Source organism: Vipera berus, assembly GCF_964194415.1.
Source record: "Vipera berus genome assembly, chromosome: 4".
NCBI lineage: Eukaryota > Metazoa > Chordata > Lepidosauria > Squamata > Viperidae > Vipera > Vipera berus.
Genome location: NC_138206.1, coordinates 30,620,014 through 30,646,342, shown reverse-complemented (window position 1 = coordinate 30,646,342; position 26,329 = coordinate 30,620,014). Strand labels below are relative to the sequence as shown.

Sequence of the window (26,329 nt, the reverse complement as noted above, 5' to 3'; positions counted from 1 at the left end):
GGCATGCAATATTGATTTCAGTGCTTAATGTTATTATTATGAGAATTATAAAGATGGTGATGAAGAAAAAGAAGACTACTATTCAGCTTATGTACACAGCAAATACAGTGCTTACCATGTAACCAAAGAGAAATCAACAGGATGGGATGGGATGCAAGGCTGAGCTCTGTTTGTAAATACACGGAGGAATTGTCGCAACAAAAGCAGGAAGCAGCAGAAATGTTAAGCTCTCAAATTTCCTAAAAGATGAGGAAAAAGAAACACAAAATTACATGTGAAAAAACTTATTATGAGACAGAGTGTAAGAAAAACCAAATCTGATTAGATTCAGTATTTCCACATTGACCATTTTTAAGATGACCAATTCCTCAATTATTAATTTTTATACAATTAAATTAATAAATCTTGCATCGGAAATGAATGTCACATCTATCTTCATTTTTAGATAAATACAACTGCAGTGATTGGGTAATATTCAGACACTAATGAATGCTAGCAGAAATGTGGAGGGGGAGGCTTAACTTTCATTTGTTAAGACATGAAGTTACTAATTAACCTATCTCATTTCCAGAGTTAGAAAAATAAATTACTAATAAAAAAATCATTAGTAATATATTCTAACTATAATTTTATATTTTATTTATTTATTTGCCTTTTATGAGAGCAGTATCACCAATCCAGACTTAATACAACTAAATTCTCTCATTATAGGCCTTTCCTTACGCTGAGAAGTTAACATGCTCAGATAGCTTGCAAGTTTGCAGATATTTATGGCAATGAACATTCTGGAGCTCTATATTAGGAAGCTAATTTTGGTTTATACTGTTTCAATTCAATCAGTGGTGGGATTCAAATGTGTGAACAACTCTGTGTGGATGCCACTTCTGGAAGTCCATTCTGGGCTACCAGTTCTGCCGAAGTGGTGTGAACCAGCTGAATCCCACCACTGAATTCTATATATCCAGCCTTTGATATATTGCCATTTTAATTTGAATGTATACAACAGAGATTAGCCGTTCTTTAGATAGGCCAATGGTGACTTATTTTCTATTGTCAAGGCCTAGTCATCTTTTAGGATCCATTGTATAAGGCCTACTGAGAAAAACAGAATTTTCAACCAATACGGTAAATCAAAACTTGTTTGATTTGGGGCATCCCTACTTCAACTCTGAGGACTGCTTTAGAGATGCTTTTTGCGGGACAAGTATTCACCTCAAAAATTTAATTTGTATGACTTCTGTGGAGCTGTTCCCAACAAAAGGCCAGCCTGTGATAAATATAAAGACCGGTTCAGTGTCAGCCTCAAACAGTTTAAGGGCTGCAGGAATATATTCTCTTCTGACAGAAGAATCTCCCAATAGCCATTGATGCTCTAGTTGCTGTTTCATTTATATATTTATGGTGGGCTTTCCAGGATCCTCAAATTTGGAATATTGCCCCAGTGTGAAGGGAGACAGAGCTTCTTGCCATTTTGAAGTTTCCTTCTAAAAAATGGAAAACCATAATGGGCTTAAGATTGTTTTAATGAAAATAAAGAAAATCCAAATTTCTCCTTATTTTATTTTGGATGCTCATGGGTTATTTGTTGAACTTTTTTTCTCACAGGGTATTTGGCTTTATTTTTTCCTTCACTCTACAATACTATTTTAATTTGAACATGCATTGAAATGTGAACTGGTCTATGAATGATTACTAAAACAAATCAAACAGGCAGTACAAGTCAGTGATAATTCATTACTCAATTGTAACATAACAGCAGGATATCAGAGTTCAGGTGGATTTAATTAAACTTGATAGTTTATTAATTCTGTCCTCTCTACTACATATTCTCAAGAATTTAAGTAAACAAGTAAACATATAGAAGTTAAAAAAAAGATATGTGAATGTGTCTTATAAATTGATGTAACAAATTTAACATAGTAGTAATTTTAAATACTAGATGTTATCTCTCATTAAACCGGCCACACATCACTTAACTCAGAGACTTAGCCAAAAGTAAAGTACTGCCATTTCTAAGCAGATTTTTCAGTTGTACTACCATTTGATGTGCCATTAGGCTAAATGGATTCTCTGGGAGATCAACCCAATGTAATACATTTCATGATTAAGCACAACTAGAGAATATTCCACATTTTCATACAACTTGCAAAGCTTCTAGTCATATAAAATCCTCCTATTCCATCTGTTTTGTTATCAGGCGAAGCTGGAATCCTGGAAGTATCACCCTAATCCTAATAAGCTAAATTGTTAGCTGGGCTTCTCTTCTGGGAAGCAACGGGGCATGCCAAAAACATGATAAAACAGTATGCTTCTGTGTAATGAGATAACTTAAAAAATGAACATCTCATTCCATGCCTTCTATTTGGGCTGATTAACCTTCTCGAATCTCTGGGGACAAAATATATAATACATAATAATAATAATCTTCTGCTTGATTGACACTCTGGTTTCATAATGTACATTTACAAAATATTATTTATATGTTTATGATTGTTAAATTGTTTTGCTGTTTGATATATGTCTTTGTCAGAGGTGAACCAACAACCTTAACAGTTATTCCTTTTACCTGCTTTCCTATCAAGCCTATAGTTTGTGTTTTTCCTTGACAGAAAAATCTAAACCATATTTTTACAATTCAGATGCATTAATTTTTAGGTTTGGCACAATACAAAAGATATAGAAAAGGAGTTATATAGATATTGTCTTAAGGTTTGCTTTCCTATTTCCAAATAAATTGAAATTTAATCAAAAAGTATTATGTAGATAAGTCGTCATTTATGTCACGTGTCAGAGTAGTTCAGGAAATGTCAAACTTATATGAATCTCCTATTGAGCCTGCTCAAAGGACTTCAGAAATTAACTGCTCTTTTCTTGAAAAGACTAATAACTCAGAACAGTACATAATTTTTTTTAAAGAAAACCTATTCCTATTTTCTTCCACAGAATTATAGGTCTGGAATAAACCTTGGAGGTCTTCTACTCCAACTCTCTGTCCCAAGCAGGAGTCTTCAAACCATCTTGAACAAATGGTTATCCAAGGTTTTTTTTAAACATACACTTCTGAAGAATGGGGCAAAGTTAAGCGCCACCGCTTTTTATGCAAAATACATTTAAAAAGTGTAGAGCTTCAGTCTACAGTCAGTTCCATCATCTTGACTTTTGATTCCCCATTGATGGATGTCAGTGTTTATAAATACTGTTGTAGGCTTTACGTGGATTCACTGAAAGTAGTTGACAAGAAGTCATGACTAAAGTCTCACTGATTTTAATAATTTTATTCTAAGGTTTACAAATGTAGAATGCAAGTCTTACTATCCATAAAACATTTGAATTTTTTTAAAATCATAGTAACCAATATTATTATAATGGATGCTATTCCACAAAATGGTTGAATATAAAACCTACAGCACAATTATGAACTTACTAATTATAAATATCTGTACAGTGATCATATGACAATTTTATAAGATGGAAGACTGAAAGACTAGCAGTCAAAAGATATATTTACTTAAAAGCTAGGAAACTTTCATAGTATATTTCAAATACATTTACACACAGACAGACTGAGTGATTGACTGACTGACTACACTAGATCAGGACAGTACATTAAGATCAGAAATGATTAAGAAGCCTTCAAGCTTCAGTGAATTAATTTAGTTTGATCACACACAAAAAAACACACAGAGAGAGAATGTGCTGTAATGATTACAGTTCTGAACTAGTTCTAAGCATAGAAACTGGTAGAATGAGTTTGTACAGTTTGCTGTTGGAAAGAGTAGTCTGATAAAATACCTAACAGACTTTGGGAAACTGGAGGAAGAATAAGAGATATCTTAGTTAAGGAAGTGAAGTAGTTTAAGAAAAAGTCTTAGAACAACTCCACCTGAGTTATGCTTAAACAGGCAGACAATTATTTTGGTAGACTTTCAAGGTTAGCACCAAGTCTTTCAAGGTTAACATCAAGCCCCCTGTTGCTGGCCAGCACAAGAAACAAGAACCACTTGGATTTTTGGAAAATCCAAATAATATAACTCAATCAAAAAGTAGCATGATCTATAGTAAGCAATCAAGCAGCTACCAAAAAGCCTATCCTTGATACAAGTTTTCTCATTATGAAGCATAAGCTTTGTTGGAAAAAAATATCAGTATCAAAGTTATTATCTTCTTTACAAAAATCTGGGATGTTGCATTGCTTAGGTCAGGACAGGTATAAACATTTATTTGCTGGAGATTAAGAACCCTAACGGTGCCAATAAGACTGCTCAAGTAGCAAATAAAATCTATGCCTTGAATTTGAATTAGAAATAGAATAAATGGATTGCACAATTTTCTAAAGAGGGCAATGAAATCCAGAGCACTTTTTCATAAAACTGTCAGTGCTTATGGAGAAGAGAACATGTACTGGCAAAACATTTGTTAAATGATTCTTGGATAAGAAGACAAGGAACAGCACAAGCCAATCCACACAGACTTCCAAATAATTCCTGCAGGTATTAATTGCACAGCTGGATTTAAGAAGAAATGGGAGAGAAGATGCAAAATGCTTTATCCATTCTAACACTATATTTGTCACAACCATTGTAACGGTTGAGTTTAAACAAAGTTGGTGCTAGCAATTCGAGAAATCCCATGTCAACTATAGCTGCTTCAGCCCAATTCAATTACATCTGGCTGAATAGTTCCAAGATGCTGAATCGATTGAAACCATATAGGTTAAAAAAATAAAAGAAAAACCCTACATTCTGATGTTACTATGTCCTGTTCAATAAAATATAATTCTGTTCTATGACAACAGGAAGGAAAATATGAAATCAAAGCAAAACTTGAAGCAGGTAATATTTTCAAGCATTGGGGGAGAAGGAGGAAGCTTGTTTATATTGCGACCGCATTAACATTGCATTGTGTTGGGGGGGAAAAACCTTTGGGACTCTGAAATGGAGTTGCCAACTTTTCAAAATCCTGAGTTGAGCACATTCAGTGACCATTCTCTCTGGGTCTGTATTTTACTCCAAACCATGTCTAAATAAAGAGCCAAGCAGCTGGGGAATTCTGGAGTGCAGTGCATCTTTATTAGTTATCATCTGCAGTTTGAAGTCAGCTCATGGCAAGTCTGGCTAAATCCTTGTGTTACCAAGTCCAAATCTGGGTCATTTTAAATTACTTTATACAGAATCTGGTAGACTTTTTTTGTATAAACATTCTTCCAATAGAAGAGAATGTATGTAGTTCAGGGTTGTATTGTGAAATCCTTGATGCTCTCTAAGCTTGTTTGCTTCCGGATATTTCATTACTTGACTCAGTAACATCATCAAAATGCTTCCTGGTTAGGTAATGAAATATCTGGAAGCAAACAACCAAGCTCAGAGAGCACCAATGATTCCATAAACATTCTTATTATTCAGCACATAAAAAATTAGCAGCTCTCCAACTAATCAATTTTTAAAAGGATGTATATCAAAGTTTTAAGCCAGATTAGTAGATGAAAGATAGAAAAAAAAATACATTGTAGCATAGAGCAGGGGTAGGCAACCTTGGCTCTTTTATGACTCGTGGACTTCAACTCCCAGAATTCCTGAGCCAGCTATGCTGGGAGTTGAAGTCCACGAGTCATAAAAGAGTCAAGGTTGCTGACCCCTGGCATAGAGGTTAGTTTAAAAAACTGTTAACTAAAGTGGGTCACTATCAGTTCTGCCTTAAAACTGCAAAAACTGCCTTAGAGAAGAAAGAAATATTTTCATTTATAACATGGAAAATTTAGAATTTAAAATATCTACTTTGTTCAACCTAAATTTGGAAACACCCGACTAGTCACAATTACTGTTACAAGTAAAAGAAAAGACATATAGGTAGGTGCTGAGAAATAACCCATAGCATGAAGCTGCATAATAGCCAGTGGAACATATGTTTACTTAAACCAAATTTAAGTACAATACTAGTAGGTCATAGTCTTACCTGTAGCTCTTGTCCTCACTCTGTGCAAAAGAAAATTAGATATTTTATTTGCTTAGAACAATGTGTGAATCCTGCTATAGTGGTTTGTAAGCTGGAGTTTATAGCTTACTGTTTTGTATGAAGCAAACCATTATAATTATATGAAGCAAACCATTATAATTTGATCAGCTAACCATGATTTTAAGAATCCACAGCTTATGTGTTGACTACATTCCATACTATTTCTATAACTCTATTAGTCATGGTATGCATTAAAGGAAAATAGTATCTATGTATCTAATGAGTGCAATTTTCTGCAGCACTCATTAGATACATAGATGATATGTAACTTGCTTTAATTTTCTAATATGATGCAGTACACATGAAATTGTTGAAGGCCATAAAAATATGGTATAGGTACATAGAAAGAATATGTAACTTAGTTTTGCTTATATGGTGCTCTAATTAAAATTAGACTGAGTAACAGCTTTCTTCTGGATCAGCTGTTCCAGATGCCCATTTCTTTGTATTGTTAGGCTTTATTCACATTTTACATCAACAGAGAAAAAAATAAACTAAAGCAGTTTTAGGTAGTCTTTGCTGCTCCACAATCTTTTAATTGCCTGATGTTTACTATTACATATAACTGATTTATGTACTCAGTTATTAAATAACCATAAAAGTTTCTATTTCAATTTGACTATATCAGGGGCAGGCAACTTTGGCTCTTTTATGCTGGCTCAGGAATTCTGGGAGTTGAAGTCCCTGAGTCATAAAAGAGCCAAGGTTGCCTATCCCTGGATTATATGATTTACATGTAACTCCCAGATTTTGATTCTGGGATCCCCAAATAAGATCCTTGTTTGAATCTTCTGATATTTGCTGACATAGAATTAAGTCTCATTGAAATAAAAGACTTAAGAAATATCTCAAATATGGAAAACTGAAATGTTCAGAACTATTACAATGGCTGATCTATGAACATACTCATGTTCAAATCCTTTGAGATACCCACATCATGCAGTTAGTTTTAAATTGGGAAAACATATAATACACTAGAGCTTACATGATTCCATGCACTGCCACAGTTAAGTAACAAAAAGTAATATTCTTTCACTAGTACTTTTTTGCTCTCAAAATTTAGCAAAAGGAGAATATAATCTTACATTACACTACCTCTCTATGGAACTGATTTTTTATATCTATTCCAGGTCAGCACAACCTGGGACAATAAGCAAAGCAGAGATGAGAAGAAGGTCTAGATAGAAGTTTAAATAACCTATAAAAAGCAGACAGTACCAAGTAATGGTTTTCTTGCACTTTAAAAATAAATCTTCCTTCCATACTCACTTTCTTATAAGGAGAAAACATTTTTATCGTGACAGGTTTTCATCTTCAAAAAAACTATTTACCAACATCTATTCATGACTTTGAAATGGACTCTCAGTTTCTACTGCTCTGTTGTTTCTAAAACTATAGATTCCTTTTCTAACTCCTTAAGATGTAAAGTCCTTCTGATCATATCTATGCAAGAGAAAACACAGCAGACGTTTTTACACAGAGTCTATTTCATCCTGGCATTAAAAGATGCTGGTATACAAGATCAGTTCCAATCCTCAAAACCCATTAACATCTTAAATGTTTGAAAATAGTATTTGGATGTTGTGATCTTTAAAGACACTACTCATGATTTATAGCCAAAGTTAAAGACATACAATGCATTTTAAAATGTGCTTTACTGAAGTTGTTGCACTGAACATATGCCACCAAACCACAGGCCCCTAACTGTATAACTATTTTTCACTGATGTGTAAAAAATATATTGCATAGAAGAACACCGAGCTGTCGGGGGGGGGGGAAGGGCGAGGGAAATTTCTGCCATTAGATTTTCTAATATAGCTTTTATCACACTTTTGAGTCTGGAGGAACCTTGGAATACTTTTCAGGCCTCCATGAATCCCTGCACGATTATCCTCCACCTCCTTCTGTTCTACCTTTGTGGGTGGCACCTGCTGCTGCTGATGTCCAGGCCAGCTCAACTCCAGTTCTCCTCTGCTCGCCCTGTGATGGATTCCTCCAGGCCGCTACACCTACAGAAAGGCAGGCATGCACCAAAGAGAGTCCTAGCATGAAGGTCCGGGCAGCAGCTCTCTGATGTGTGCTCCTTCAACCACTGCTGCTCCTAACTCTTCCCCTTCTCACTCCTTTGCTTATACTTTCCTACCCACCTCACTGGTACACAAATGCACAATCCCCACCCCTGCCTAAGATATTAGAGATTGAGGGAACTTTTTTAGTATCTTATTTTTTTACATAAATCATGATCTCCTAGGTAACCCTAGTGACTATGAAACCCCATTTGAGTAACCATGTTCTAGGATCTAAACTGAATATAGCATATAAAAACAGGAAATACAGTTATGGTATACATTAAATTTAAGATTTCCATAAATCTTAAATATTTTCATTATATACCGTATATACTTGAGTATAAGCCGACTCGAGTATAAGCCGAGACCCCCAATTTCACCCCCAAAAACTGGGAAAAGTTGTTGACTCGAGTATAAGCCGATCCGCCGTTCTGCAAGCCTCCGCCGCCGCCGGAGGCTGGATCCGCGCTCTGCAAGCCTCCGCCGCCGGCGGAGGCTGGATCCGCGCTCTGCAAGCCTCTGCCGCCAGCAGAGGCTCGATCCGCCATTTTGCAAGCCTGAATACACAGGAATACCCTGTGTGGCCGCGGCTCTCGGGGAAGCCCTGGCTGTCCGCTTCCTCGCTCCACGCTGCCATTCGGGGCCCGCGCGTTCCTCGGGCAAATCGCGGCGCCCAGCAGGCGAGGAAACACGCCCGCTCCAGTCGCCCCCCCTTCCCTCAGGAGACGCGAAGCAAGTGACCGCCCGGAGCTTACCGAGGACTTGCGCGCGGCCGAGGCTTCGGTGCTTCCAGGATCGCGCGCACCTCTCCCAAGCCGCCGCCGTCCGGAGACCTGCCGAAGTTTGGGGAGGTTTGGGGAGGTGCGCGCGCACCTCCCCAAACCTCCCCAAACGTCGGCAGGTCTCCGGACCTCCGCGCCCTGCCTGCCTGCTTCTTTCCGCTGCGGAAAGAAGCAGGCAGGCAGGGCGCGGAGGAACGGAGACCTGCCGACGTTTGGGGAGGTTTGGGCGCCTCCCCAAACCTCCCCAAACGTCGGCAGGTCTCCGTTCCTCCGCACAGACCTGCCGACGTTTGGGGAGGTTTGGGCGCCTCCCCAAACCTCCCCAAACGTCGGCAGGTCTCCGTTCCTCCTGCCGATGTTTGGGGAGGTTTGGGCGCCTCCCCAAACCTCCCCAGGTCTCCGTTCCTCCGCGCAGACCTGCCGACGTTTGGGGAGGTTTGGGCGCCTCCCCAAACCTCCCCAAACGTCGGCAGGTCTCCGTTCCTCCTGCCGACGTTTGGGGACTTTTGGGCACCTCCCCAAACCTCCCCAGGTCTCCGTTCCTCCACGCAGACCTGCCGACGTTTGGGGAGGTTTGGGCGCCTCCCCAAACCTCCCCAAACGTCGGCAGGTCTCCGTTCCTCCTGCCGACGTTTGGGGAGGTTTGGGCGCCTCCCCAAACCTCCCCAGGTCTCCGTTCCTCCGCGCAGACCTGCCGACGTTTGGGGAGGTTTGGGCGTCTCCCCAAACCTCCCCAAACGTCGGCAGGTCTCCGTTCCTCCTGCCGACGTTTGGGGAGGTTTGGGCGCCTCCCCAAACCTCCCCAGGTCTCCGTTCCTCCGCGCAGACCTGCCGACGTTTGGGGAGGCGCCAAACCTCCCCAAACGTCGGCAGGTCTGCGCGGAGGAACGGAGACCTGGGGAGGTTTGGGGAGGCGCCCAAACCTCCCCAGGAGGAACGGAGACCTGCCGACGTTTGGGGAGGTTTGGGGAGGCGCCCAAACCTCCCCAAACGTCGGCAGGTCTGCGCGGAGGAACGGAGACCTGGGGAGGTTTGGGGAGGCGCCCAAACCTCCCCAAACGTCGGCAGGAGGAACGGAGACCTGCCGACGTTTGGGGAGGTTTGGGGAGGCGCCCAAACCTCCCCAAACGTCGGCAGGAGGAACGGAGACCTGCCGACGTTTGGGGAGGTGCCCAAACCTCCCCAAACGTCGGCAGGTCTGCGCGGAGGAACGGAGACCTGGGGAGGTTTGGGGAGGCGCCCAAACCTCCCCAAACGTCGGCAGGTCTGCGCGGAGGAACGGAGACCTGGGGAGGTTTGGGGATGCGCCCAAACCTCTCCAAACGTCGGCAGGAGGAACGGAGACCTGCCGACGTTTGGGGAGGTTTGGGGATGCGCCCAAACCTCCCCAAACGTCGGCAGGAGGAACGGAGACCTGCCGACGTTTGGGGAGGTTTGGGGAGGCGCCCAAACCTCCCCAAACGTCGGCAGGTCTCCGTTCCTCCGCGCCCTGCCTGCCTGCTTCTTTCCGCTGCGGAAAGAAGCAGGCAGGCAGGGCGCGGAGGAACGGAGACCTGCCGACGTTTGGGGAGGTTTGGGGAGGTGCGCGCGCACCTCCCCAAACCTCCCCAAACTTCGGCAGGTCTCGGCCGGCGGTGGCTTGGGAGAGGTGCGCGCGATCCCGGAAGCACCAAAGCCTCGGCCGCGCACAAGTCCTCGGTAAGTTTTTTTGTTGACTGGAGTATAAGCCGAAGTGGAATTTTTCAGCCCAAAAAGTGGGCTGAAAAATTCGGCTTATACTCAAGTATATACGGTATGTGAGATTGGTGTGTGTGTGTGTGTGTGTGTATGTATTACACAATTTTCTTGAATAAGGTGTCTTGAATAATTGGCAGGCTTTATTCACTGCATTTTAGCTGATAATCTTGTCTGAATTTGTGTAATACACCAAGCACATCTTATTATAGCTTAAAACTGGGAATTAAACATAGTAAGTAAGGTAGTTGAAATTCCAGGAACTAGTACATGGCACAGAATTTTTCAACTTACTCTGGTTATACTGTCAATTTGTATATCAGAACACAGAATTGTCAATGTGCTCCACTGAAGGACTACTTTTAAATGAAATTGTCTAGATTTATTAATAACTAGACTTATCTAGGATCTGTAATCTGTGCCCTTCAGGTAGAAATTAGGTGTCCAGTTCAGCCCTTCTGCTCTATTGAGCTGCCATACTATCAGCCCCCTCTACCACAAAGATCCTGCAGGAGAAGGGCAGTATGGACAACCGTGGGATCTGGAAGGGTGAGAGCTGTGAACCATAAATACAAAGCTTTCACTGTGTCCCTGCATAACAGACACAGTGCCCTTGCTGACCTTATTAGGGATACTAAGGAGACAGGTCAAGGTAGTTGGGATGATAATAACTCAAATAAGCAGGGGATTGTGGTCAGAGATGAAGAATTTGTTTTGGACAGGGGAAAGTGGGAATCAGGTATTACACACCAGTCATGCAAGAACAGCAAGAAATCCCAAAAGAGAAGCTGCCTTCTGGTCGGTGATTCAGTTATAAGGGATGTAAATTTAGGAAAGGATACAGAGGTTTTGAAAGAGGTCAGGTGTCTTCCAGGTGCTATTACCAGCAGGGACAAGCAGCGTATTTTTAAGATAGTCAAGAATGCCAGCAAGGAGTGTGATGTGGATGCTATTGTACATCTTGGCACTAACAATCTGTCCCAAAAAGATGTACTCTCTGTGCAAAATGATTTCCAGAGCTTGGGCCAGGAACTCAGCCGGATAGACTGTAGGCTTACTGTTAGCAAAAAAGAAAATTGTTGTGCAAAGTGCTTCTTGAGTTATCAAGAAGCTGCACAGGCAAAAGCGTACTGAGAGTAGTAAGTCACACAGTAACCACACAGATACACTGAGTTGTGATAAACAGAAAAATACTTTACTATTAGGTGTAAAAACAAAAACACAGTCCGAATAAACAGTCCAAGTCATACACAGATAAGCAACAGCAACAGTCCAGGGAGTATCCAAAATACAATGTCTTCTTACCGGTCTGAAGGTCAAGTACACAGTTCCTAAGGTTTAACACAGTAGTAAACCAAACGCAAAAACAATGAGAGCAAAGAGAGAGAAGCCACGTTCCTAGCTCCCTCTTATGGCCGTTGGAAAAACTTACACACACATTGGCCAATTAGCACCTTAAAGTTATAACATCATAGTTTATATATTTCCAACCCAACCAGGTAGGCTATAACCATATGCCTAACACTTTTTCAGAGGTTTTACCAGTATATAAGGAGCAAAATGGAAAAGACCAGCGTATAGCAGAATTCAATATGTGGCTAAAAGCGTGGCATAAAGGAAAAGGCTTTGGTTATATTATTCACGATGTCTCCAGTTGATCCAATGAAAAAGTGTACAAGAGATGGTTTGCATCTATCAAAGAAAGGGACTGAGTTACTTGGCAATCAATTCACAGATTTTCTGGAGAAATATTTAAACTGAACAACGGGGACAGTGAGTTAATTGACACAGAATATTCCTGTCCTCAGCAATCTAAAAATTATAGGGTTATCAGTGCATGTAACATAGATGTGTGTGTGGACAAGAATATTAACTTTGCTATCGAGCAAAATCAAGCTTATAAATAGCAAGTGCCACACAAAGTGCACTAATAAATCAGGTGTAAGAAAACAGGGGAACTCAGGCACCACAAAGGTTATGTCAAAGTAAACACAGGGTTACTCATAAAAAACTCAAATGTCTACACACCAACGGACAGAGAATGAGCAACAAACAGGGTGAATTAGAAATTCAGGTAAATGAGGAGAAATATGATATTGTTGCCATTACAGAAACTTGGTGGGATGAAATGGAACACACAGGAGGTGAAATTGCTCTCTATATAAGAAATAACTACATCTCTACAGAAATACAGCAAAACAATGATGAAAACTGTCCTAAATGCATTTGGGTCACTATAGAAGAGGGGGAAATGACACTGCCATAGGTGTATACTATAGGCCACCCAACCAGACAGAGGTAATAGATGAACTTTTTGCTAGTCAGTTAACTAAGGTATGTAGGAAGCACATCCCAATAGTAATGGGGGATTTTAATTACTCTGACATCAACTGGGAGACAAACTCTGCACCAAGTGGAAGTTCAAGCAGATTCCTCACAAACGTAGCAGACAACTTTGTCTCCCAAAAAGTAGAGAAGGGAACTAGGGGATCAGCCATATTGGACTTAATTCTCACTAACAGAGATGAAATGATAGAAAGTGTCGAAACCACAGGAATCTTGGGGGGAGTGACCATGCAATATTGGAATTCAACATTATGGAAGCACAAGTAATAGAACACAGTCCAACTAGAGTCTTGGACTTTAAGACAGCTAATTTCAACAAACTTAGAGACAGCTTGGGATGGATTCCATGGATGAGAATCCTCAAAGGGAAAACAACACAAGAAGCTTGGGAAATTTTGAAAAGTGAGATTATAAAAGCCCAGTCTAACACAATACCAACGAAAAAGAAAAATAACAGCTCTCAAAAGAAACAGCAAGGCTGCATAAAGAACTCTCTGATAAATTGAAAGTCAAAAAGGCAAAGTATAAAAAATGGAAAGAGGGGCACATAACTAAGGCAGAATATCAACAAATAGCCCAAGCCTGCAAAGATGAAGTGAGGAAATAAACCAGACATGTCAAACACAAGGCCCGGGGGCCGGATCCGGCCCGTGAAGTGGTTTCATGTGGCCCGCGAAGCCATCCTGGAAACAGTGAGGGAACGGCCCCCACTGCCTTGGCCCTGGCCCAGAGACCCTCCTTCTGCCAGAGACCCTCAGATCTGTCCCACTCCTGCCCAGGCCCCCATAGGCACCCTTGATGCGAATGATGTAGAGCTGGCCGTGCCCACCCAGTAGGCCATACACACTTTAGCCACGCCCACCCTGGCCATACCCACCCGGCCCCCTGAGGGCAACCACAATGCTGCTGCGGCCCTCAATGAAATTGAGTTTGACACCCCTGAAATAAACTAAAGCTTGCAACAAAAGTCAAACATAACAAAAAAAAGCTTCTTTCAACATGTAAAAAATAAGAAAAAAGTTAAGGAAATGATTGGTCCATTAGTGGGGGAAAGTGGCAAGAAGGTGACAAGCAACAGGGATAAATCAGAACTATTCAACTCGTTTTTTGCATCCGTATTTACACAAAGGGAAAAACAGTCCAACCTATCAAAAACAGTAACACAAGTTAAGATAGGCAAGAAAATGGTAAGTGAGCACCTATCCAACCTAGATGAGTTCAAATCACCAGGACCAGAGGGACTACACCCCAAGGTTCTGAAGGAACTGGCAGATGTGATCTCAGAACCACTGAACTATATCTTTCAAAGATCCTGGAGCACTGGGGAACTACCAGAGGACTGGAAAAGAGCTGATGTAATTCCCATCTTCAAAAGAGGAAAAAAAATTGATTCAGGAAACTACAGACCTATCAGCCTGACCTCAATACCTGGGAAGATTCTGGAAAAGATAATCAAGCAATGAATCAGCGAACACGTAGAGGCAAACAAAGTCATTACCAAAAGCCAACATGAGTGGTGATGCTGTCTAAACCACATTTTTCTATCTTATCAGGTAGTAGGTTGTGGTCTACTTTAACAAATGCCTTACTAAAGTCCAAGTAAATTATATCCACAGCATTCCCCTGGTCCACTAATTTTGTCACCTGGTCAAAGAATGCAGATCATCTTACTGGCTGTCTGGCATAATGGCGGACTGGCCACAAAGCCCCATTGGCGCGGGCAGAAACGGCTCTGGGACAGCTGGAAAAAAGCCCTTGCCCAGCCTGGGTGCATCCACTCGATGGATATGACGGGGGTGGCTTCTGCTGTTCTGACTGGTCAACCATGCAAGGAAGCAGGAGGAGGTGGAGGGGCAGCCAGGGGTCTGGAGCTGCCTCGTCTGCTTGCTTTGTTGATTATAGCTCGGCTTTCAACACCATTTTGCCAAGCATTCTCATCGAGAAGCTGACTGACTTGAAATTCTCCTCCGCCATCTGCGATTGGATTCAAGACTTTCTTAGGGATCAGTTACAAACAGTGAGGGTCGGGTCTGCTTTGTCCACCCCCCTGAAGCTTTGCACTGGCTCACCACAGGGCTGCGTGCTTAGCCCCTACCTGTACTCTTTGTACACATATGACTGTGTATCATCTGACCCATCCACTGCGATAATTAAGTTCGCAGATGATACGTGGTGGGTCTTATTACAGGTGGGGATGAGAGCATACAGGGCAGAGGTACAAAAACTATCCATATGGTGTTGTAACAACAACTTGCACCTGAACATCAGCAAGACGAAAGAGATGGTGCTAGACTTCCGGAGGAAAAAGGAGGAACCTTTACATCGGGTAGGACTGTGTGGAGAGAGTTTCCTCCTTTAAATTTCTGGGAGTCTACCTCTGCGAAGATCTGACCTGGAAAGTTAATACAACCCAGATGGCCAGAAAGGCCCAACAGAGACTTCACTTTCTCAGGGTCTTGCAGAAGAACAGGGTAGAACAATGGCTTATGACCCTCTTTTTACCAGTCTACTATAGAGAGCGTCCTCTCGTATGGTATTGTAGTTTGGTATGCTGGTCTGACAGCCACGGATAGGAAAGTATTATAGAGGGCGGTGAACACAGCACAAGACATTGTGGGCTGTCCCCTGACACCACTGGATGACATCGCCAGGGCTCGCTGCCTTGGAAGAGCGAGGAAAATTCTCAGGGATGACTCACACCCTGGACGGTATCTCTTTACTCTCCTACCATTGGGTAGGAGATATAGGAGTATAGCCGGCCGCACCAACAGGCTGAAAAACAGCTTTTATCCATGGGCTGTTAGGCTTTTGAACAGGAAATAATTTTTATAAATTTTATGCATAATTGACTTGTGAGGCCGGTGTGTTGTACAATTAGTTCACATGGTGTAATAAGATGGAGGGTTTGTGTCACTGTAAGTTGAGGGGTGGGGGCACAAAGAGAGGCTCAGCCAATCTCAATGTATACATGGTTGTACTTTGACAATAAAGGTTCATTCATAGCAGCCCAACAAGGCAGCAGATTCGCACACCTGCTGCCCCACCTGCTTTCCTGCCTGGCTGACCGGTCAGAGCAGCAGCAGATGCCACCCCCCGTCATATCCATCGAGTGGATGCTCCCAGGCCAGGCAACTTTCCTCCTGCGTCTTTCTCATTCTCAATTCTCTTACCTGTGTGTTGTCTGCACCCCACCCCCCAATTGCTCTATGCTTCACAGCCCAGGGAGTGAGATTCACCACCACCCCGCCTCGGGGCCCCGCTCTTCTGCCTGGCGCTGGTAGCTCCATCATCCGCAGCGGTCGGAACAACAGAAGGGTCGCAGCAGCCCATTAATTCTTTTGCTGCATCAGCGCCTGAGCGATGAGCCCGGGGGCTTGCTATTCCCTCCCCTCCGCCCCCAAAATCTAGGTTGAGGTTGAAACCCAGCTCGTGTGCCTTTGCTTGGGAGGAGCAACTTCTGAGTAAATGGGTGTTGGTTTCCAATGGCGGGGGGGCTGCTAGGAAAAAAATTATTGGGAACAAAGGTTTTTTTTATTATTATTTTGAGCTAAGCCATAATAAAAGAGGTTTTTCTCTCTGATTTATGGTGGGGTGGAGAAGGAAGCCCTTCCTTTCCTGGTCTAGGCGCATCCACTCGACAGATCTGATGGGGGTGGATTCCGTTGCTGCTCTGACCGGTCAGCCAGGCAGGAAAGCAGGAGGGGCAGTGGGTGCGCAAATCCGCTGCCTTGTCGGGCGGCTAGCGAGCAGCCGACGCAGCTCCAGACCCCTGGCTGCCCCTCCACATCCTCCTCCTTCCCTGCATGGTTGACCGGTCACAACAGCAGAAGCCACCCCTGTCATATCCATCGAGTGGATGCGCCCAGGCCGGGCAAGGGCTTTTTTCTGGCTGTCCCAGAGCCGTTTCCGCCCGCGCTGATGGGGCTCTGTGGCCAGTCTGCCATTATGCCGGACAGCCAGCATGCTGCTCGCTGGCCTCTGTGTGCAGGGGCTGATAGTGTCAGGCAGCAGATCCAGAACCGAAGCTTTGCTGACCATCCTCGTGCTAGTGGGGGCGGTGGCGGGGGAAGGCAGGATCTGGTATGCGGCCATCCTTTGCCTCTGCTGCCATACATTGTCCCATGTGCGCCTCCCGGCCATGCATGTAGGACAATGTAGGGTGGCAGTAGGGAGGGGAGGGCATGTGCCACAGTCACCTTCCCCTGCCGCTGTCCCCACTAGCACAAGGATGGCGGCATACCTTCCCTTCCAGATCTGCGGCTATGCAGGCTTGGTGATGCAGGCATCACCAACAACGCCTTCTGCTTCCCTGTGTGGTTGGCCAGTCAAGAGGCTCAGAGCAGGAAGAGCAACAGCCACCACCCCCGCCAGAGCCACCTTGTAGACAGGGCCCGCACAAGGTGAGGGCTCCTTTCCAGCCATCGTGGGACTGTCTCTGCCCATGCTGATGGGGCTGCCATGATGCAGGAGGCTGTGGCTGTTGACGTACACCATCGGCCCCCATGCACTCACTGGCCTCTATGCGTGGGGGGGCGATGGTGTCAGGCAGCAGCTGCTCCAGCCCGCCTCGCCTTGCCTTGAGGCAATTGGCACAGGCATCCTGCCTCGCCTCATCTCACAGGACGAGCCTCCAACCCACCGCCCCACCTGCCAGAGACCTCCTGGATCTCCCCCAGCCCTGCCCAGCCCCCACAGGCGTCCCTCCCCACGAGCATCATTGAAGTGGCCACACCCACCATGGCTATGCCCACCCAGTCGGCCATCACCACTGTGGCCACGCCCACCGTCAGCCATGACCAATGTGGCCACGCCCACCCAGTTGGCCACACCACCCGGAACCCCGGCAATGAATAAATGGGTTTTGGGTTGCAGTTTGGGCATTCAGTCTCTAAAAGGTTCGCCACCACTGCCTTAGGAAGATTGCCAAGAAGTTAGGTATAAATGTGGCAGGCTTAGCAGAATACAGCTTGAACTAAAAGTTTTCACATTGAATAGGAAAAGCAGCTATGAGGAGAGGAGAGGAGGGGAGGCTTCTGATCTTTTTTACAGCTATTACAAACAAATTTATTTTATCTCCCTCCAATTACAACATGGTTCTCTTCTTCCCACATTGTCATTTTTAATCAGCAAATCCATAAACCACCAAATCTTTTTTTTTTAATTTTCAGCAAAAAGTCTGTAAGATTTCGTTTTTGATAAAAACACTTATCTGTGAATAAAACTGCAACTACATATTCAGAGTGTCACAATCCTTATACCCTTAATCCAAATAAATTAGCAGGATAGTTACAATTTATACAAATGCACTATAAATATCGATACCACATTTAAATCCTAATAGGGGAAAAATAACAAAATATATTACTTAGTTCATTTCGCATTTGACAGTTACTCTCACTCACTGGTGCTGAAATACCTAAAACTAGTATTTCTTATTGAAGTCATTAGAGTTTACTCATAATACACCTTTGAACTATTTTGGTCCTATGGTCAAGCCAGCTTGACCCTAAAATGCCTTAAGAAATCTTGTCCAGACTAAGCCACTTAGCAACAGCTCACAAACATCTGAACATCAGGCTACTATTCTTTCCAATAGACAAATCCTCTGCTGCCCTTGTAATTGTAACTGCTAGAGAGAGAGAGAGAGAGAGAGAGAGAGAGAGAGAGAGAGAGAGAGAGAGAGAGAGAGAGAGAGAGAGAGAGAGAGAGAGAGAGAGAGAGAGAGAGAGAGAGAGAGAGAGAGAGAGAGAGAGAGAGAGAGAGAGAGAGAGAGAGACGTTTTGTGTTTGGATGTACACATAGACACATATATAAACACAAAATACGTACACACACTTGGACACATTGCACATAGTTAATAGGCATGTGAGTTTTATTTTTCTTGTACTGAGAACTAGCTTTATCCCTGTTTTGTTTATTTACTTATTGTCCAAGGATGCACTGTTTAATTCTTTCTCCATTTACTTGAAGAACAAGGAGTAAAACAATTGTTTGGTTCAACAGATTATATGGAAAATAAAATAGCTGAGTGAAAGTATTTTATTCTGAAACTACTAAAAGCTATGATCTTACTGGAATTTACTAAGATCAAATATCAGAATGACTGGAATTCAGATTTAATTCTCCAGGTCAAAAAGCACTATTTTTGTGTACCTGGGAACAAAACAAGCCCCACTAGGTCAAATTTTAGGCATAGCTTTGTCTAGCATCTTATGTTACCTTAGGCATACAAATGCATCCAGGCAGCATAAAGCCAAGTGAGAAGACTCTTTCACTGTTGCTCCCTAGAAACCGGCATTTAAAACATACTATTACCAACTACAGTACACTTGGTAATCCTCAGAATGCCAAAAGCACCAGGTTTGGGGGCAGGGGTACACTAAACAGTCTGAGAGTATTTTGGTAAAATGTATGCTTTCTAACTAGCTTTGTTACATAGTGGTCTTCTTATGAATGAGCACTTTTTCCCCATCCCATCACCAAACCAGCCATTTTACAACAGTACATTCAAAATGTTCTCTTAAAAGTTCTTACTAGCTCAACAGGTTTGGAAAGTGCTAGCCTTGACTAATACTCATTGGTATGTCTGTACTTCTCTATTCAATCTCTACATATCCACCCGGGAGGTCTGGAAGTTAAGCATTTTTTCTGTTTGATTGAATGCAAGTGAAGTTATCTGAGGAGGGAAACAAATGTTAAGCCAAATTAGTACACTTTGCCTTAAGACTTCCAATGGAATGGTGTAAAGCAGACATGTCAAACACAAGGCCTGGGGGCCGGATCCGGCCCGCAAAGTGGTTTCATGTGGCCCGCGAAGCCATCCTGGAAACAGTGAGGGAACGGCCCCCACTGCCTTGGCCCTGGCCCAGAGACCCTCCTTCTGCCAGAGACCCTCAGATCTGTCCCACTCCTGCCCAGGCCCCCATAGGCACCCTTATGTGAACGATGTAGAGCTGGCCATGCCCACCCAGTAGGCCATACACACTCTAGCCATGCCCACCCAGTAGGCCACGCCCACCCTGGCCATACCCACCCGGCCCCCTGAGGGCAACCGCAATGCTGATGCGGCCCTCAATGAAATTGAGTTTGACACCCCTGGTGTAAAGAGTCTGAAATATGACTGCCTGTATGGGACATTTCTGTATTAGGTTTCTCCATACAATTCAATGCCAACCTGAACAGAGTTCATGTCTTTCACTTGATGCTGAAAACTTGAAACACTTTCATCTTCTCTTGTAGGGAACCATAATCCAAACATAGAACATACAACATATGGGTTGACATTTTTAATATAATTCCAAAACCCCTTTCTTAATAAGTCACTGACAACTACAATTCTACTTTCTATACTTTATACTTTACATATACCATTTTCCCCCTAAAATGCATTATTTTGTACAACCATTTACCATTCACAGACCATATAATACAAATTCTCTACTTCTTCAGTAATGCCCACCTTCCCTAAAATTCTAGTTTTCTGCAACTGTATAGTGTGGGTGCTACAATTCAATGCCTAAAAGTATTTTCCGTAACTTCTATTTTTCAAATATTTTTCCAGTATTTATCTTAATTTCAAATTTATCCCATGAAAGCTAGGAATACAACTGTACGCAATTTCTTCACACTAGAATGTAAATTGATATTATTATATAATGTCAAATATTTTAGATCAGCATCTGCTGTAGCCAGTTAGATTGGGATGACCTAGTTAAAAAAAGGATGTGTGAAGATTAAAATAGAATGTAGGTACTTTGTAATTCATGGATATGAATATCCGGTATCAATAAGACGACTAGAGATATATCATTGAATTTAGAATAAAATAGAGCTGGAAGGGACCTTGGAGGTCTTCTAGTGTAATCTCCTGCTCAAGCAGGAGAACCTATATCATTTCAGATAAGTGACTGTCTAGCCTCTTCTTAAAAACTTCCAGTGATGAAGCACCACTATTTCTGAAGACAAGTTGTTCCACTGGTTAATTGTCTTCACTATTAGGAACTTTCTCCTTTAGTTCCAGGTTGCTTCTCTCTTTGATTAGTTTCCAACCATTGTTTCTTGTCCTGCCTTCTGGTCCTTTGGAGAATAATTTAATCCCCTCTTCTTTGTGGCAGCCCCTCAAATTGGAGATTTATTATGGAGAACATAGGTCTACAGACTTTCCAGAATGCAAAGGCCTTACCCCCTGCTATGATGTTTTAAATTTAAATTTTAGATTTAAATTTAAGCTTAAAGCTGTTTTTAAACAGAACTGTTATTGAAATATTTTTTAAATTAAGAGCAAAAAATCACAGATGCCTACAGGAGTCAATTTTTAAATCCCAAGAAACTATTCTGCAATTAATAAAAGTTATTTTATTCAATTATCCTTTTAATATTACTTTATCCCAGATTCTTACATTCATACTCAAAGAGCCCATCTGCTCATCTACACAAACTACTGTGAGTACATCGGGCTAGTCCTTCAGTTATTACACTACAGATATTGACACCAATTCAAGAACACTCTGTTTCTCTCTGTGTGTCTTCAAGGCATTCAATGGTCTGAGTCCAAGATATCTTACTGACTGCTTGAAGCACCAAGATGAAGCACATGGTTGACAGGTTGTGTAGAACTTATCCAACTTGGAATAAGGTTGTGAAATCAAATTCCATAAGCCTCAGAAAGCCACTTCACAATTCGACCATTTTTCTCCCTTCAATACAAAGCACATTTATTTGGACCTTGACTTAGTTAATAAGTTCCCATATGGCAAGAAGCATTAAAATGCTTTGTTTTTATTTCTTGGAAGAGTAGAGACAAGACAGTAAAGAAAATGAGTTATATATGATGGATACCAGTTTGGTGATATGATTATAGTGAACAGATAACATAGAGCTGGAAGTATGAACATTTGAATAAAATTAATTGGGTGAAAAGACCAAAATAATGATATCTGTTAAGATGCATATACCTACAAATAAGACTACAGCAGTGCTATTGTACTTTTAATACAATTGTGTTGTACTGAATGAAATCTATGAAATCATTCCATACACTGTCTTCAAAGTAACTATCCTTCTGCTATTTGTATTTCTAGGTATGCTGTGAGAATACTATATGCTATTCTGAAATTTACATTATTTTACATTATTATTATATTATTATAAATTACATTCTTGTTCCATTTCAATTCATGGCATATAGAATTGAGAGCCTCCTACATTCCTTTCATGGAATATAGAATTTAGCCTCTGTAATCCATCCCATCTTATTTTTATGAAACGTATGTGATTTTTCTTTAGAAATATTTGTTTCATCACACTTGTTGCTGTAATTCTTAGCACACGGTGGAGTTTGATATTAAAAACAAATACAAATTAATGACTACAGAGCTAAGTAAAGTTTGATAAAACTAAATTTCCTGCCAAAATTATTTCTTATATTTCCTAAATCCTAAATTTACTTACTTTAAAAAATATAGTTGTAGCATTATAAATACTGTGATAAAAGGGAGTAGTCCAGCTACTTTGTTTTTAAAATGAACTTTATGATTGCTATTAATTGAATTCATATAATTAACTAATTATTTATAATATAAATGAAACATCTGTGTAACCTGCTCATTGCATTTAGTCTGTTTCTTATATTATTATTTAGTTGTTGCAGTCTGGTCTAGTGGTTAAGTCACCAGACTAGGAAGAGGGAGACAGTGAATTCTAGTCTGTCTTAACCATGAAAGTCAACTGGATAACTCTCAGCCCAACTCATCCACAGGGTTGTTGTTGTTTTGGGGAAAGGGAGAGGTGGAAGGGTGTGTTGAATATGTTCGCTGCCTTGAGTTATTGTAAAAATAATAAAGGCAGGATACAAATAAAAATAAATAAATATTGATTTAGCAGCACAACTCCCTCTTCTGGTCACATGATTATCATTTGTCTTTGACAACTGCTGGATTCTAGTGAATGTGCATTACTTTTTTTACATATCTGCATTACAGCAGCAGTGAAGATAAAGTGATTAGTCCTAGGTCACCCAGCTGGTTTTGTGCTGGTTTAGATTAGACTAAAACTCACTATCTCACAATTTATAACTGGATGTCTACATCTAATTGGTTATATAGTAAAATACAGTATATAAGGAAAAGTTAGAGGGGGGAAAAAGATAAAAGTGAAGAAGCAATATAGTTAAAAAAAAGCAAAAGATAATTAAAGAAGCAACTTCCAGTGTTCTTTGCAGCAGCTACAAAACGTTATTATTCCTGCTCCCTCTTTCAAATTACATTACAGAGATCCCATCTGTTCCATATTCAACCTCTTTTCAATCAGCAAATCCACAAATCACTGTTTCATTTTTTCCATTTTCAGCAATAAAAAGTTTCCAGTCTTTTATTAAAGTACTTATTGTTTTATTTTTGAACAAATAGGTCAGGTTTTGTCATTTATGCTAATTATGTTTTCTTTACAATCCATTCCTCCATTGTGGTCTTCCATCAGGCTTGTGATATTATAAGCATTCAGTTAGGATACTGAGAAAAACAAGAACTTCTTGTGAAATATAAGAAGGAAATAGGCAAACACAATTCTATTTACCATCTTCTCAAAGCAGAGTTAACTTTATCTTAATTTAATAGCTTATTTTACATTGTCCTTAGCTTATTTCAACAATAAAGTTATCTTTAGTGCAGGAGACAGCAAGTTGAAAAATATATATTTTAATTGTTAATAAAAATCAAAAAGATAACCAAACTTTAAGTCTACCATTCATGCTATATTTTCTTACTTTGAAAAATAAAAATATTCCAAATTTCAATCCTTACAGAACAGATTGCACAATTAAGCCAGGCTTGTAATAATCAAAGAAGTCATACACTGATTGTATTTCAATTTATGCATTAAAAACTGTATGAGAATCAATTTAAACTACCAGGCTAGATTAGATATAAGGAGAATACGAGTTCCAGTCTTGTCTTAAGCATGAAGCCAGCTGAGTGACTGACCTTCCAGCTCTAAGAAGAAAACAATGGAAAATCAGTTCTGAAAAATCTTGCCATGAAAATTACAAAGGATTTGTCCAGGCAATCACCAGAAGTCAACACTGACTTGAAAGACAAAAAATATAATACCTTTATTTCCAGGTTTGATCATTGTTCTGAAAATGTATTGAAACAAAAATAAAAACTAGCAATGTAAGGATTTGTATTTCCACTATTATAAGTAGTGAAAGTATTTGAAAAGATGGAAAATGAAATAGTGTTCATTTAAAATTTTTTGCAGGCCCAACATCTGTAAGGAAAGGGAATATTTTTTAACATGGCATAATTAGAAAAAATCTTTAAAAATCATAAAGTATGTTAATTATAAATTTTTAATTTTTATTTCATTTCCTATAAGCACATTAATATCAAAATATAAATATTTTGTTAAAAGAGAGAAATGGGAAGGTTAGCGTAACAAATAAAAAGGTTTCAATAACTGAAGAAAATTGGAAAAAATACAAAGTTACAGTTTACAACAGTTTCCATGGTTTTTTATAATGAAATAATGAATATAATGTTATGTATTTCTTAGATAATTTGTCAGGAATTTCAAGGTATGTTACCTAGCTTAATGCTTGGTTTGGAGGATATACTGTAATCTATTTTTATTTATTTATTTATTTATTTTAATTCCATTTATATCCCGCCCTTCTCCGAAGACTCAGGGTGGCTTACAAGCTTAGCAGTAGCCTTCATTCTATGTATATGCCTGCTTATTAGGGCTTTCGCCCCCCCCCCCAAGCGGCATTATTACAAAGTCAGCTTATTGCCCCCAACAATCTGGGTCCTCATTTAACCGACCTCGGAAGGATGGAAGGCTGAGTCAACCTTGAGCCTGGTGGGATGCGAACCTGCACTAACTGCAGGCAGCTGGTGTTACTTTAACTGCTTGTATTTGTTAAAAGAAAAGAAATGGAACCACATTCAGCAAATGAAGCAATTTTGTGTTCATATTAAAAGAGTTGCCATAAGGTTTAGACATGCCAAATCAGATTGAGACTTGATATGGATCAATCTGTTCACACAACAGACTGATGTGATAAAATAGATATTGTCTGTGGGTAGACACAGCATGCGTTTACATTGCTGGTTTTCTGGCAGAACCAGGATTACAGTTTCAGATAGTTCTGGCAGCATCAACATCATGGCTTTGTCTAACCTGTGTATTACAATTGCCCAGGTAGGACCTTCAGTTTAAAACATGATATCCTGGGACAAACTTTTTCAAGTAAATGACAGTCATCTGACTGCTTACATATTTTTAGCTTCCATACTTGCCAGTATTATAGAACTAAATGTACCTTTATTATTTGTTTCTGTGATTTATTGCTTTATAACCCTGCATTCCTTTATAGGAAACAGCGATATATAAAGAGCAGTGTAATAAACAGCCACAACAAATATGCACAATTCCCAATAGATAACATATAATGCCGAAGTTTTTTAGAGTAATATATTAATAAACAATTCCTGACTAAGATGACATATTGATACAGAACAAATTTAATTAAGAATTATTTTACCAAAATTATTGGACAAAATCATCATTGCCAATCATTCCCACTTTGATTCATAGATAAATGTTGTGTGCATGAATGAGGTATACTAAGTAGAAACTAAGTAGAAACATTCCAATTAGTTATATCCTTCCACTCATCTCTGAATTAAAAGAAAAATGCTTAATTTAACCTAAAATAATTTATTTGGAAGGAAAGCTTAATCAAGCTTATATGCTGGTTTCTGATAAGCTACATGAAAGTAGAAGGCAGGAAAAAAAAGTCTAATGTGCTTCCTAGAGACATTCTCCGTGATACTTTTTATCAGTTCTCTGCTACTGCATTGTGGATCAAAAATGAGTAGCCAGGCTTATACTTTATACCTGTGAAGGGGAACTTGTGAGGAAGAGCTTCAAGGAGAGTAGAAGGGATTCAGTAGAGTATGGGTGAATGGCAGCGAATAACAATTCAGCAAGGAAAGACTCCAGACCAAAGGCAATGAAATGCTCAAGTGGCACATAGAGAGGTAGCAGGCTTGGCAGCAAACTACCTGAGCCCCAACACTAGCAGCAACCGGTGTAAGCTAAAATAGAAGTGTTGCAGGGCCTATAATAAGAAGACATGGCCCAGGGACAATGGCTAGCAATAGTAGGAGGAATCCAAGCTCCTTCACAACTGAAAAGTAATCATGAAACATATGAACTGTAAAATAGGATAGAAGATAAAGCTAGAATAAAGTTTAAGGAAAATCTTTTCAGCTCACCACTAATAAAATCTACTTTAGCAGAAAGCCAACCATGAAGTAGTTTTGTCAGCTGAAAGGCCAAGCAGCCAGGATTTCCTACCTTACTAAAGTAAGCTAAATACTTAAC

At 40.8% G+C, this 26,329-nt stretch overlaps 1 long non-coding RNA gene across 1 annotated transcript in view; it reads right to left on the bottom strand.

The window, feature by feature from the left end:
• Positions 1 to 26,329, bottom strand: part of LOC308667140 — a 178,702-nt gene that overhangs the window by 66,890 nt on the left and 85,483 nt on the right. The window contains exon 3 of the long non-coding RNA XR_014026239.1: positions 116 to 239. This is a non-coding gene — a long non-coding RNA (uncharacterized lncRNA). The remainder of the gene's footprint in view (positions 1 to 115; positions 240 to 26,329) is intronic.